The following is a 15,451-nucleotide window of genomic DNA, read 5'->3' as shown; positions in this document are numbered from 1 at the left end:
TGACGAACCTAGTGCGTGCGTGCTCAGTTGCTTCAGTCATGCCCCACTCTTTGTGACCCTATGGACTGTAGCCTGCCAGACTCTTCTGTCCATGGGATTCTCTAGGCAAGAATGCTGGAGTGGATTGCCATGCCCTCCTTCCCAACCCACAGACTGAACCCGGGGCCTCCTGCATCTTCTGCTTCACAGGTGGATTCTTTATGCTGAGCCACCTGGGAAGCCCCATGACAAACTTAGACAGCGTATTAAAAACAGAGACATCACTTTGCTGACAAAGGTCCATACAGTCAAAGCTATGGTTTTTCCAGTAGTCATGTATGGATGTGAAAGTTGGGTCATAAAGAAGGCTGAGTGCAGAAGAGTTGATGCTTTCAAATTGTGGTGTTGGAGAAGACTCTTGAGAGTCTCTTGGACAGCAAGGAGTTCAAACCAGTCAATCCTAAAGGAAATCAGTCCTGAATATTCATTGGAAGGACTGATGCTGAAGCTGAAACTCCAATACTTTGGCCATCTGATGCAAAGTACTGACACACTGGAAAAGACCCTGATGCTGGAAAGGACTGAAGGTGGGAGGAGAAGGGGACGACAGAGGATGAGATGGTTGGATGGCATCACCAACTCAATGGACATGTGTTTGAGCAAACTCCAGGAGATAGTGGGGGACAGAGGAGCCTGGTGTGCTACAGTCCACGGGGTTGCAAACAGAGATGACTGAGCAACTCAACAACGACAATGACAACAACCCCTCCGTGCTAGATATTGTTGCCTTCTTTCTATTTCTCCTTTCAAAGAAACTCGCAGGTTTCTGGGCTAGATTCTCCCTATCTTCTTAGTCTTTAGATAGAGTTTGGACCTAAGACTGCTTATCTTTTCCTTGGACAGGTTCCTAAATTTTATCTCCAGCCGTAATCTTTCTCCCCAACACAAGACTTGTATCTGCAATTGTCTACCTGGCATTTCCATTCAGATGCTTATAAGCCATATAATCTATATATATAAAAAAAGAATATTTGGTACTTCCTCCCTATACTCCCAGATATACTCTCTTCTTCAGTCTTTTCCATCTCAGTAAACAATAGTGCATTTTTACCAACAACTCAGACCTTGGTGGTGGTTTAGTCACTAAATTGTGTCCGATGCATGAGACACCATGGTCTGGAGTCTCCCAGGCTCCTCTGTCCATGGGATTCTCCAGGCAAGAATACTGGAGTGGGTTACCATTTCCTTCTCCGGGGGATCTTCCTAACACAGGAATTGAACCTGGGTCTCCTGCAACCCACTCCAGTGTTCTTGCCTGGAGAATCCCATGGACAGAGAAGCCTGGTAGGCTGCAGTCCATGGGGTCGTACAGAGTTAGACACGACTGAAGCGACTTAGCAGCAGCAGCAGCAGCTCCTGCGCTGCAGGCAGATTCTTTACCAAATGAGCTATGAGGGAAGCCCAAATCAGACCTTAATTCCTCTTTTTATCTCAAAGCTCATGTCTAATCCATGAGCAAATACTCATGACTCTACTTTCAAAATACATCAGGAATCCAACTTCTTTCACCTTCTCCTCCAGTCTAGCCAAAATATCAAAACTGTTTGCCTTGATCCTCCTGTGTCTGTGGGCTCTGCATCCATGGATTCAACCAACCATAGGTTGAAAATATTTGGAAAAAAAATCCAGAAAGTCCCAATAAGAAAAACTTAAATTTGCTGTGCCAGGCAACTATTTAGGTAACATTTACATTGTATGAGTTATTATAAGTAATCTAGAGATGATTTAAAGTATATGGGAGGATGTGCATAGGTTATATGTAAATAATATATCATTTTCTATAAGGGACTTGAGTATCTGCAGATTTTGTTACCCACAGGGGTCTTGCAACCAGTGCCTAGTGGATACTGCCTATGTGTTGCAATAGCCTCTTACTGCTCTTGCTGCTTCTGCTCTTAAACTACTAATGCTCAAAATTCTCCAAGCCAGACTTCAACAATATGTGAACTGTGAACTTCCTGATGTTCAAGCTGGTTTTAGAAAAGGCAGAGGAACCAGAGATCAAATTGCCAACTTCTGCTGGATCATGGAAAAAGCAAGAGAGTTCCAGAAAAACATCTATTTCTGCTTTACTGACTATGTCAAAGCCTTTGACTGTGTGGATCACAATAAACTGTGGAAAATTCTGAAAGAGATGGGAATACCAGACCACCTGACCTGCCTCTTGAGAAATGTGTATGCAGGTCAGGAAGCAACAGTTAGAACTGGACATGGAGCAACAGACTGGTTCCAAATAGGAAAAGGAGTTCGTCAAGGCTGTATATTGTCACCCTGTTTATTTAACTTATATGCAGAGTACATCATGAGAAACACTGGACTGGGAGAAACACAAGTTGGAATCAAGATTGCTGGGAGAAATATCAATAACCTCAGATATGCAGATGACACCACCCTTATGGCAGAAAGTGAAGAGGAACTAAGAAGCCTCTTGATGAAGGTGAAAGTGGAGAGTGAAAAAGTTGGCTTAAAGCTCAGCATTCAGAAAACAAAGATCATGGCATCTGGTCCCATCACTTCATGAGAAATAGATGGGGAAAAAGTGGAAACAGTGTCAGACTTTATTTTTCTGGGCTCCAAAATCACTGCAGATGGTGACTGCAGCCATGAAATTAAAAGACCCTTGCTCCTTGGAAGGAAAGTTATGACCAACCTAGATAGCATATTAAAAAGCAGAGACATTACTTTGCCAACAAAGGTTTGTCTAGTCAACGCTATGGCTTTTCCTGTGGCCATGTATGGATGTGAGAGTTGGACTGTGAAGAAGATTGAGTGCCGAAGAATTGATGCTTTTGAACTGTGGTGTTGGAGAAGACTCTTGAGAGTCCCTTGGACTGCAAGGAGATCCAACCAGTCCATTCTAAAGGAGATCAGCCCTGGGATTTCTTTGGAAGGACTGATGCTAAAGCTGAAACTCCAGTACTTTGGCCACCTCATGCGAAGAGTTGACTTATTGGAAAAGACTCTGATGCTGGGAGGGATTGGGGGCAGGAGGAGAAGGGGACGACAGAGGATGAGATGGCTGGATGGCATCACTGACTTGATGGATGTGAGTCTGAGTGAACTCTGGGAGTTGGTGATGGACAGGGAGGCCTGGCATGCTGCGATTCATGGGGTTGCAGAGTCGGACACAACTGAGCGACTGATCTGATCTGATCTGATACTATGATCACTATGATCCAGAGCAGAAGTCATTCCTTTAAAACAGAAGCCAGATTACAGCACCCTCTGCTTAAAGCCACAGTGGTTGCTCTTATCATTCAGATAAACTCGAAGTCCTTTCCATTCTTTCCCCAGCCCAGAGGATCTGCCTCTACTTTCAGATCATTATTTACCTGATCTTATCAATCTACCCTGAAAGGGAGTCCAGGGAGGAGATCGGGAATGAGGCACTCTGTGCTCTGGGAAAAATGGGCAGAACAGGATTTCACACAGTTAGATATTTTCAGAGAATTCTATGAGCCCAAATTCTTACATAGTATCATCTTTTTGTTTAGTTGCTAAGTTGTGTCCAGCTCTTTTCAGACCCTATGGACTCTAGCCCACCAGACTCCTCTGTCCATAGGATTTTGGAGTGGGTTGCCATTTCTTTCTCCAGGGGATCTTCTCGACCCAGGGATCGAACCCGCATCTCTTGCACTGGCAGGAGGATTCTTTACAGCTGAGCCACCAGTTAGTAGCTTATCTCCTACCTTTCATCCTCTTCTCATTCAACTCTAGCCTCATTCAGTCACTTTTAGTCTCTTATTCAGCTCTAGCCACATTGCCCTCCTAGCCTTAGAGAATACTTGTTTGGGTTGCCTGGAGTGTCAGATATTCATATGGTTTGTGCCTTCACTTACTTTTAGATCTCTGTTCAGATATCTTCTTATTAATAGAAAAAGAGGTTTGTCCTACCCACCTTACATAAAATCGCACTCTTTCTTGTCTATTCCCTTACCTTTGTTTATTGTTCAAAATAACAACATTTATATAACATTTATATGCCAGGTACTATTCTAAGTAATTTACATGTAATTCTATCACCCTGTAAAAGTGACTTTACTATTTCTGTTTTTAAAAAATATTTATTTACTTGGCTGTGATGGGTCTTGCAGCATGCAGTATCTTCATTGCAAGTCATGTGAGATCTTGGACTGCCTACATCTTCCCAGGTGGCTCAGTGGTAAACTATCTGCCTCCCAATGCAAGAGACACAGGAGATGCAGGTTCAAATCCTGGGTCAAAAAGAACCCCTGAAGGTGGAAATGGCAACCCACTCCAGTTTTCTTGCTAGGATAATCCCATGAACAGAGGAGCCACAGTCCATGGGGTCACAAAGAGCTGGACATGACTGGCCATGCACGCATGCACGGACTCTCTAGTAGTGTCGCAAGGGCTCAGTAGCTCTCGGGTTCTAGAGCAGAAGCTCAGTAGTTGTGGCCCACAGGTTTAGTTGCTCCAGGGCACATGAGATCTTCCTGGATCAGGGATTGAACCTGTATCCCTTGCATTGCAAGGCAGATTCTTAACCACTGGACCACCATCGAAGTCCCACTATCCTTGTTTTATGGATGAAGAAACAGAGGTCCAAAGAGCTGAGATTTGAACCCAGGATGTTTGGCTCCAGCCTGTGCTTTTAGCTACTCCACTATTTTGCCTCTTGGGTAGCCCCAGTCACTGCTGTATTTATTTATTATCTCTCACTCTTCCCATATGTTTCAGTTATTGTGGCGTAATCAACCATTCCAGACTCACCAGCTTGAAGCAATTAGTTACTATTTCTTGGAAACTTGGGTCAGAAACTCAGGCAGGGCTTAACTGGGCTGTTGTGTATGCTCCCCTTCACGTTGGCTGATGTCACTCACTCAGCCGCATTAAACTGACTGACACTGGGGAGAAGAATTGGGAACAAAGGCAGGGAAAATATTCAATTTTCTCTTTATGCCATATCGCACTGTTTGAACTTGTAACTTTACAAATGTAGATTAAATATGCTTTTTCAAACTTATTTATAGGAGGATAATTTTCACTCTCATCTTCCTTTCCCTCTTTTCTTAACTTCTGGGATACATTCCTTCTGGGCTTTCCTCCTACTTCTTAGACCTTTCCTTAACCTTTTCAGACTCTTTCACTTGTCCTTTAAATACATGGACTAAATAAACATACAGCTCGTTAGAAGGCCTTCATTCAGAAGTATCAGATCTTCATTTCTGTCACATTAGTTGGGGAAAAAAACATAAGCCTAGCCCATATTCAGGGGAAGAGGAAACAGACTCCATCTCTTGATGTCAAGAGTGGCATTTGTATACACAAAGGGAGGAACTGATGGCTGCTACTGCTGGCAACTGTCTTCCCCACCACAGAGTGCAAGTTCCATGAGAGGAGGGGCTCGTCTGTTTTGTTCATTGTCTCTTTAGTGCCTAGAGCAGTGCCTGGCACATAATACATGTACAACAAATATTTATTTAGCCCATGTATTTAAGGGACAAATGAAAGAGTCTGAAAAGGTAAAGGAAAGGTCTAAGGAGTAGGACCAGTAGCCCAGAAGGAATGTGTCCCAGAAGTTAAGAAAAGAGGGAAAGGAAGATAAGAATGAAAATTATACTCCTTTCCCCCCCAGATTTAAAAGCTTTAAAAATAAGTTTGAAAAAGCATATTTAATCTACATTTGTAAAGTTACAAGTTCAAACAATGCGAAATGGCATAGAGTGAAAAGTGAATTTTTTCCCTACCTTTGTTCCCAATTCTCCTCCCCAGTGTCAGTCATCTTAATGCATCCTTTCAGAGTTAAAATATGAATACACAAAGACAAGGATATTTATCTTCTCTCTCTTCTAATGTATGTAATTAGTAGAATACAATTCACATGATTCAGCCTCTAGCATTTTTTCTCTTAACCTAACTTCCAGATCATTCCACATCAGTACATATAGAACATTTTCTTTCTTTCAAATGGTTGCATAGAATGGTTCCATTCTTAGGATGTATCTTTAGCTTTCAAAATTAGAAGGCAATTACTGATTTCATTACCTCCTGAAAAAGTAGAGACTGCAGATTGGGATGAAGATTGAGGGGTCAGAAAGTAAACAAGGAGAGGACAAAGGAAAAAGAAATAAAAGATGAATATGCAGGAGCAGGCTTATATCCTTAAGAATAAAGGTAACAAGGGACAAGGAGATTGAAAATACACAAAAGGGAAGCGATAAGTAATGGAGCAAGCCTCTAAGGGGATTGGAAGGGATTAACCTTGAGAGGACAGAACACTTCTAAGGAGAAAGAGAGAGAAGGAAAGGAAGGCTGGGGCTGCAGGTAGTCTTTGTAAAGGTAGCAGTTGGGAGCTAAGGAAATTCATCCTTCAGTTCAGTTCAGTCGCTCAGTCGTGTCTGACTCTTTGTGACCCCATGAATCGCAGCATGCCAGGCCTCCCTGTCCATCACCAACTCCTGGAGTTTACCCAAACTCATGTCCATTGAGTCAGTGATGCCATCCAGCCATCTCATCCTCTGTCATCCCCTTCTCCTCCTGCCCCCAATCCCTCCCAGCATCAGAGTCTTTTCCAATGAGTCAACTCTTCGCATGAGGTGGCCAAAGTATTGGAGTTTCAGCCTCAGCATCAGTCCTTTCAATGAACACCCAGGACTGATCTCTTTTAGAATGGACTGGTTGGATCTCCTTGCAGTCCAAGGGACTCTTAAGAGTCTTCAAAAACATCAATTCTTTGGTGCTCAGCTTTCTTTACAGTCCAACTCTCACATCCATACATGACTACCGGAAAAACCGTAGCCTTGACTAGACGGACCTTTGTTGGCAAAGTAATATCTTTGCTTTTGAATATGCTGTCTAGGTTGGACATAACTTTCCTTCCAAGGAGTAAGTGTCTTTTCATTTCATGGCTGCAATCACCATCTGCACTGATTTTGGAGCCCCCAAAAATAAAGTCTGACACTCTTTCTACTGTTTCCCCATCTATTTGCCATGAAATGATGGGACTAGATGCCATGATCTTCGTTTTCTGAATGTTGAGCTTTAAGCCAACTTTTTCACTCTCCTCTTTCATTTTCATCAAGAGGCTTTTTAGTTCCTCTTCACTTTCTGCCATAAGGGTGGTGTCATCTGTGTATCTGAGGTTATTGATATTTCTCCTGGCAATCTTGATTCCAGCTTGTGCTTCTTCCAGCCCAGCGTTTCTCATGATGAACTTCGCTGCTGCTAAGTCAACTCAGTTGTGTCCAACTCTGTGCAACCCCATAGATGGCAGCCCACCAGGCTCCCCCGTCCCTGGGATTCTCAAGGCAAGAACACTGGAGTGGGTTGCCATTTCCTTCTCCTTTTCATAGTGAAAAGTGAAAGTGAAGTCGCTCAGTCATATCCAACCCCCAGCAACCCCATGGACTGCAACCTTCCAGGTTCCTCCATCCATGGGATTTTCCAGGCAAGAGTACTGGAGTGGGGTGCCATTGCCTTCTCCGGATGAACACTGCATATAAGTTAAATAGGCAGGGTGACAATATACAGCCTTGACCTACTCCTTTTCCTATTTGGAACCAGTCTGTCATTCCATGTCCAGTTCTAACTGTTGCTTCCTGACTTACTGGTCTCATTTTCCTCAGAAATGTAGGAAGCAAACTTTTTTTATTTTTTAAAATTTGCATCAGAAAGGGTGGGTGGGTAGAGTTCAGTAAGAACTTAGCGGAGTGTGACGATTGGGAATAGCAGGGGACAGAGATAAGAGAAATTCTGAGTAGCAATATATTAAGGACAGTTTGGGGCTCACCAAGGTTGCCCTGCCACATGGTAGTCCTGACTGAAGTTGGACACCCTTGGTTTGCAGTGGTACGAATCCTCGGGGTTATGTTTTTTCCAGAACTGCCGCAAGAGTGTATAAGCTTGAATTGTTACAGGCTAACAGTTTTGCAGGTGATGGAGGATCAAGGAGGTCACTGAGTTGAAGATGTTGGTGAACACAATAGACCATTTATGCACAGGACGGTGAGACCCTGACTGCACATCTCTCACTGATGGTCTGAATACAGATTTGCAGGTCCAGCGATGGCACACTGCCTAGCCGTAAAGTTTGCATCCACTCTCTGCCAAGAGTGGCGTCTCCGGAAAATCTTCACGAGGGGACTTATGGGGCTCGAGTTGAGACGGGGTGGGGTAGTGACTGCAAGAAGCAAAAGGTCGTGAAAATGTGTGCTGGGCAAACAAACTGGCTTTACTAAGACTGTACACTCGAGAGCCCAGTGGGAATCATAGGAGAGACCAACTAATTCCCTCCGACCAGACTCCATCCTTTGGAGTCTAAATAACAGTATAAACACAGTATGAACACTAGCGCCAACCCGCGCCGCATGGCGATGACGTCATTCTCGCGGGAGCAAGCGGCTACCGTTGGGGTAGGTACAGTCCATCAAAGCAGTCTGAATACATTTCACATTTTAGCCTCTTCGCCTTCAAGTGTAGCGCTTACCCTTCGGACTTCGGCAGTTTGAGGTAGCAACAAAATGACTGTGGCTCCCGACCACCCTCCTAGTTGTCCGTTACCATGGAAGCGCTCGGGTAGTTAGGCTGCGGCGACGCCACGTTACGTCACTGTCCAAGTGCATCTCAGGAGGGGTGGTTCTGCCTGGTCTTAAGGGAGAGGCAAGTACCCCCGGGACGTTGCCCGCTGTGCCCACCGCCCCTTGAGTAATTTTGATCCCTACCAGACGCCGTTGGCATCTGACCCCACCTCTTCGGGGGTGATCTCCTCCCGCCTTCAGACTCGCAAGCCGCCCAGCCCGAGCTGAGAAGCCCCGCCCCCCATGAATCAGCTGATCTCACGGCCCGCCGAGCTGCGGGGCTCTCGCCGGATGCAGACGGCGGTGCCGCTGGTGGAGCGTCAGGTGAGCGAGCGCGGGTCCCGGGTTGGCCCGTGGCTTCGGAAGGCTGACCGGCCGGGGCCTCCAGCCTGAGGGCGGCCGGGGTCCGAGAGAAAGGCGGAGGCGCAGGCAGAGGCCCAGGAGCGCTCTGCGGGGATCCGCGGAGACGGCGCCCCCATCTTCCCAAGCCAGCGTCCGCCCCGCTGCGCCTGCCTGTGGAGGAGCACCCAACGGCCCCAGGTTCTCCCAGTCGCCCCGGTTCCTCCCTCCTCACACGGGGCGCCACTGCGGAGACCTCAGCCTCCTGAAATTCTTCGCGTCCCCCCTTCCCGCCTCCACCCACGCTGCCTTCCAGCCATTCATTCCGGAGGATTTATTGAATGCCCACTCTTGGCGCCGACCAGATAAACTCGGGTCCCTGGCCGCGAACCTTGGTGAGTGTCCCGGGAGGGGTTGCCCCTGGATGCAGCTCGCGGTGGACAGTGGACCAAGGGTTTCGCTGACTTGAAAAGGCGGTCGTGGAAAAAGAAAATGATATTAAGAATTAGGAGTTTAGGTTAGTCCTTTTGCGTGTCAAGTGATCCAGCAGAGGGTGGCAAGTTCTTTTGACAAGTGAAGAGGAAAATAACAGGGGTTTTCGTGAGGAAATGGTACTGACGCTGGTGTTGGTCCTCCTTGTGTGTTTGGCTAAAGTGGTGGTGTATTGCTTAGGGCTTTGTTGATGAGGGAATAGGAAAAACACACTGGCTGAAGTGGCTTATCCAAGTACAGTATTTTCTTTTGGGTTTAGAATGGAAAAGGAATAACTGTTGAATACACACGCTCACCATTTGTCCATGGCATCACCGATGCAATGGACATGAACTTGGGCAAATTTCGGGAGATGGTGAGGTTCAGGGAGGCATGGCGTGCTGCAGTCCATGGGGTCGCAAAGAGTTGGACACGACTGGGCGACTGAACAATAGCAGCAGCAACAAACGCTCATCCTTAGTCTGTTGCCTTCTGGATTTGTTGGTGGCTGTAAATGTTCTTTAAAATGCTTAGAAAAATAAAATTGTGTGATGTGTGTTTATTTTGAACAAGTACAGAAATTCAGCAAACCTGTTGGTCCAGTATCTTTTCAGTTTATCATAGATAGGGATGGTTTGGAGTGGCCACTTGACCTCTGAGTTAGTGATTAAGAATTTAAAAGAGTGAAAAATTTGTTTTTGCAGTAGATTACAGTATTTTAATCTTAATAGTACAAGCATAATGGTGAAGATCCTAGGCTTTAGACCTGGGCGTACCTGGAGCCCCATCAACCTACATCTTTGAGTTTGGGCAAGTTACTCCTCTGTCTGAATTTCCTTGTCTTTAAACTGGGGATAAAAGTACTTTCTTCATAACAGTATCTTTACATGTAGTGGTTCATGTATTGTATTTTTTTTTCTTTTTTATTGAACTTGGCACTGTATGTAAATATTCAATACATATTAGCCATTTTATGTCATTTTCTTTTCCACTACACCATGACCCACTGACTTACTGTTTTCTAAATGATGTGAAAGAGAACTGATTTTTTTTTTTTAGAAAAGAGCTATAGTTTTTAATATCAAGGGTTAGTTTCCAGATAGTTTTATGATGCAGGGGTATATTTAGAGAAAATATGATTTCAAGTTGGTCTGTAGTAACTTTGGTGTTCCATTAGAGTCTTTTAACGGGGAAAATGCTGATGGAATCCATACCTAGTTTAAATTAATTACTTAGTTTGCAAACTGTGACTAGTATTGGCAGATGTAAGATTCATAGTTATAAGGAGAAATGTTAAAAGCTGTTTCACAATATTAAAATTTGGAAAGATAATGATGCAGAAAATAAAGTACCAAGCAAGTAATTTGAGGGGGAGAATTTGAGTAACATTATGTAAGCCCCTTATTTTTAAAATTGATTCGTATAATGTGAACTGGAATCCCTTCTCTCCAGATTTCAGCCTGACAGAATTTAGGTCATCATTGACTTACTTTGGACATTTTGACTGTTAAAGAAGCAAAAGGTATGATATGAACCTCACTGAAAGCTGATTTTTTTCATATAATTAGATGGAAAGAGTACTATCCTCTACCTGTTCATGAAAAACATGGGTTTAGTGTAGTAGTGTTGGGTCCATTTTAAAAGTATTTCCAAAGAATATGACTGACTTGTAAAAACCTTTTGTAATTCTTTATTAATATGAGACTAGGTAAGGAGTGGGTTGAAAAACTGTGAAGGAAGTAACGAGTGGTGATTTTTGGGCTGGTGTAAAAAAAGCCTTGCTTTAATAAAGTGTGAGGTTGAGCCCTTTTCTCAGACACTCAGGGGAATGCTGTGAGGATTTTAATTACTTTGTGAAATTAAACCTACCACATATTCTGATTGTATTAGGGATATACATAATTCTGGTAGACTTAGTTTAATTTTTTAGCAATTTTTTCTTTTAACTCTTCATTGATGACCAGGTAATTCAGTCATCAATATAAAAGCAGTAGGTTTAACAGGATATCAGTCCTTAAGAACATGCATGGGAACCACAAATTAAATCAGCCAACTTGGACTTGATTCTTTTTAGCACTCCATTTATTTTCCTGTCTCCACCTCCCATTCCTCTATAGATGTAACAGTGCTATCGTCACATTTTGTCCTGATATTTGCCTATATCACACAATTGATAGAACAGATGAGCAATTGGTTAAATAGGTGAATTAATTGATCCATGTGGATAGAGCTGTTGCTGCTGCCGCTGCTAAGTCACTGCAGTCATGTCTGACTCTGTACCACCCCATAGACGGCAGCCCATCAGGCACCCCCGTCCCTGAGATTCTCCAGGCAAGAATACTGGAGTGGGTTGCCATTTCCTTCTCCAATGCATGAAAGTGAAAAGTGAAAGTGAAGTTGCTCAGTCGTGTCCGACTCTTCTCGCACCCATGGACTGTAGCCCACCAGGTTCCTCCATCCGTGGGATTCTCCAGGCAAGAGTACTGGAGTGGGTTGCCATTGCCTTCTCCATGTGGATAGAGCACAGATATTCAAATCAGCAAGGTAATGAGTACTTTGGGGGGCTCTTGCAGACTTACTCTTTTATTGTAGAGTTTTTTGTTTTGAAGAAAATGTAGCTTTCTTAACTCCTACGGAAAAAAGACTGGGTCAGTGTGATATGGGTAGGTTTTTCATTCTAGGATTATTTTCTTCCACAACCTGAATTTTTTTTTTCTTTTTGAGCTGAATTCTTAACTAAACTTAGGGCAGTTTCGTAAGCAAACATCTAACAAAGATGATGATAGCAGTTCTTAAAAAATAGCAATCAGTAGAACAATCCAGCTCTACTTTTGTAGGGAAATGAATAAACTATGGTTTATTCATTCAATGACGGAGAAGGCAATGGCACCCCACTTCAGTACTCTTGCCTGGAAAATCCCATGGACGGAGGAGCCTGGAAGGCTGCAGTCCATGGGGTCGCTGAGGGTTGGACACCACTGAGGGACTTCACTTTCACTTTTCACTTTCATGCATTGGAGAAGGAAATGGCAACCCACTTCATTGTTCTTGCCTGGAGAATCCCAGGGACGGGGGAGCCTGGTGGGCTGCTGTCTATGGGGTCGTACAGAGTTGGACACAACTTAAGCGACTTAGCAGCAGCATTCATGCAATGAAATACTATCCCCTGGTAAAAATGAGTGAACTAGATCTTTGCTTATCAACATGGATACACCTCAAATATATAATAGAGTAAAAATAAAACAAATTGCCAAAGGTTAGATACACACAGTATTATGCAACTGTGTAGAGTTTTAAAACAATATAACATATACTGTTTATTGTTATGTGTATATCTACTGAAATTACATAAACATACAAGAATATACATTGAAATACATACTAACTTTAGAAATAGTGGGTAACCCTGGAGAAGGAAGGTTTGGACAGAACTCCTTCAGGTCTCTGTATAACTTTTTCTTCTGTTTTAAAGAGAGCTGAAGCAGATATGAAAATGTGTTAAAATATAAAATGGAATGATAGGTGCATGGATTTGTGTTTTTAAAGACTTGTGTATGGTTAAGATAGTTTGTGAAACTAGAACCTTATAATTTTTGCTTATAATTGGGCTCTCTTCGATATGCTCTGTTTATTTTACTTTGGAGCTTCTCTCCCTGCAGCAGGAAAAGAATGTGCCACTGCATAGCCACTGTGTGAAGCTTTTTAAAGAAAGGAGCCAGACCAATTATTTATTCAAGTTTATTTTGCTGTTTGACTTGAGCTCCTGGGAGAAATGCTTTCCTTAGGATATGAGGAGTGATCCTTCTTAAGAGGCTGCAGGGGAATTCAAGTTCTAGAAACCCTTGAGAAGTACATGATGGTGAACTTTCAGAGTGTAGGGGAGTGCATTGTATCCTAAAATCCTGAAGAGAATTTGGACAGTGACTCAGATACAAAATAACTGTAGGTATCATATAGTCATTAACATTTACTTTTTTTCAAGTTTGCATTGGTTAAATTTCATTACAGTGTAGTAATCCTAAGTTTTATACTGTGAATACAAGTGTCCTAGTTATTGCTCAAGCAAAATAATTCTCTTTCTACAGGTATTAATAAGTAAACATGATGATAATGTATTAAATGGTTGAGTTATGAATAGTCAATTTAGTGGCTGATCCCTAATATAACTCAAGTTTAAAAAGAATATTTTCAGGCCTAATCAAGGTACCTGGTATTAGCACTTTCAAAATACTCTAAGTGAAATATGTCTCCAGAAAAGTATATTTTGGCATGTGTACTCCCTGTTGTGGTCCCTTTTTGACCTTAAGCACTGGGTATTATTGATCGGTAAAATAAGAAATAAGTCACAACATACTTTGAACTGTATTTCTGTAATGCCTTTTTTTAAAAAAGCAGCCATTTTAATGAAAGAATAGTAGCAAACTATTAAAGGAATAATTATATATATAAATATATATATAAATAAATTATATAAATAAATTATATATATACATAATTTATATCATAAGTTATACACTGTCAAGTAATAATAGGCATAAATGGTTGCAGTACCTGGGAATTTGAAATTCATTTGCAGAATTATAATATTTATCAGAATGTTTCTTTGGAATTTTAGTATTTCCAACAAATGCATTTCAAAGAGGTATGCAGTGAGTGTAAAAAAGAGCTAAGTGGGTATTGTGGGATGTTTATTTTACCATGTTTCCCCCCTCCCATGAACAATATTCATTTTAGAAGATTCTCAACAGTCAGAAGAATACAGTTTTAATAGGTTTCAGGGTAAGATTTGTTGTTGTTGTTATTTTGTAACTAAGTAGTGTTGGACTTTTTTACAACCCCATGGACTGCAGCCTGCCAGACTTCTCTGTCCATGGGTTTTCCCAGGCAAGGATACTGGAATGGGTTGCTACTTCCATCTCTAGAGGATCTTACCGACCCAGGGATCAAACCTGTGTCTCCTGCATTGGGCAGGTGGATTTTTTACTACTGAGCCCCCAGGGAAGCCCCCAGGGTGAGATTATCGGGCCATAAAAAAATAAAAATAAGTAAAAAGAGAGAGACTATGAAGCCTTAATGTCCCTGATTACACCAAAAAGTCTCCATGTGCTAAGGAGAAAGGGACTGTTCTCTCCTGCGTTATCTGACATCTGTGAAGTGGCATGAAAGAAAAGCATCTTCCTTGTTAGGAAGATCATTAGCAAATTATGGATGAGAGTTTTTATTATGAGAAGATTCCCTTTTGTGTCTAAAACTGACTTTTAATTATATATAAGCATAGAAACCTTCTAATCATTTGAAAGTCTGTGGACAGGAACTTAAGATCAAGGGTTGTCTTCCACTGGGTACTCTTACGTGTAGCCAGCTTGCACCTAATGGTTCCTATGGGTACAAGAGCTTACCAATAAATAAGTCATGGTTTCTGACCTCCCGGAGTTTGTAATATATTTTGAATCAATGACTTAGTAAGTGCATTATCCCATTAGTAACAGCATTATAAGTAAGTACTTTCTGGCCATCCTACTGACTTTATGTATATGCATTAATTTACTGAATTCATGAACTCTGGGTCAGGATTTAAGGGGTGGTCAGCTCCCATGTGGTGATAGTGGTAAGGAACCTGCCTGCCAGTGCAGATTTAAGAGACATGGGTTCAATCCCTAGGTTGGAAAGATCCCCTGGAGGGGAGGGCATGGCAGCCCACTTCAGTATTCTTGCCTAGAGAATCCCCATGAACAGAGGAACCTGGCGGGCTAGTCCATGGGGTCGAAAAGATTCGGACATGACTGAACGACTAAGCACAGCACAGTTTGTCTACAGGTATTTATTGAGTACTTGTTGTATATCAGGACTGTTTTAAGCAGCTGGGATATAATAGAAGATAAGGTGTTTTGGGCTTCCATGGAAGTTTTATATTGGTTCCATACCTGAAGTATAGTAGGTAAGAAAAATACATATGGTTTTAATTGTTGAAATTTAAGCATTTTAAAGTTAGTATGCTAACTTTGACTAAATTATTAAAGCAAATGGACTTTGTCCAGAGAATAAAGTTTCCTAAATGTGAA

At 42.5% G+C, this 15,451-nt stretch overlaps 1 protein-coding gene across 5 annotated transcripts in view; it reads left to right on the top strand.

The window, feature by feature from the left end:
- The first annotated feature begins 8,125 nt into the window (after window positions 1-8,125).
- The window catches only part of ALS2 (ALS2, alsin Rho guanine nucleotide exchange factor), a 61,626-nt gene continuing 54,300 nt past the window's right edge, over window positions 8,126-15,451 (top strand). For 3 of the 5 annotated variants that reach the window (XM_027564440.1, XM_027564448.1, XM_027564458.1), the window contains exon 1: window positions 8,879-9,313. The gene's annotated coding sequence lies outside the window, so the exon portion shown is untranslated. Of the gene's footprint in view, window positions 9,314-15,451 lie in introns of all 5 variants that reach the window. The other 2 variants (XM_027564434.1, XM_027564427.1) reach the window with 2 other exon arrangements.

The sequence above is a fragment of the Bos indicus x Bos taurus genome, chromosome 2 (genome assembly GCF_003369695.1).
Source record: "Bos indicus x Bos taurus breed Angus x Brahman F1 hybrid chromosome 2, Bos_hybrid_MaternalHap_v2.0, whole genome shotgun sequence".
Classification (NCBI taxonomy): domain Eukaryota; kingdom Metazoa; phylum Chordata; class Mammalia; order Artiodactyla; family Bovidae; genus Bos; species Bos indicus x Bos taurus.
Note: the sequence above shows the minus strand (reverse complement) of the source record. Positions and strands in the feature narration are given on the sequence as shown.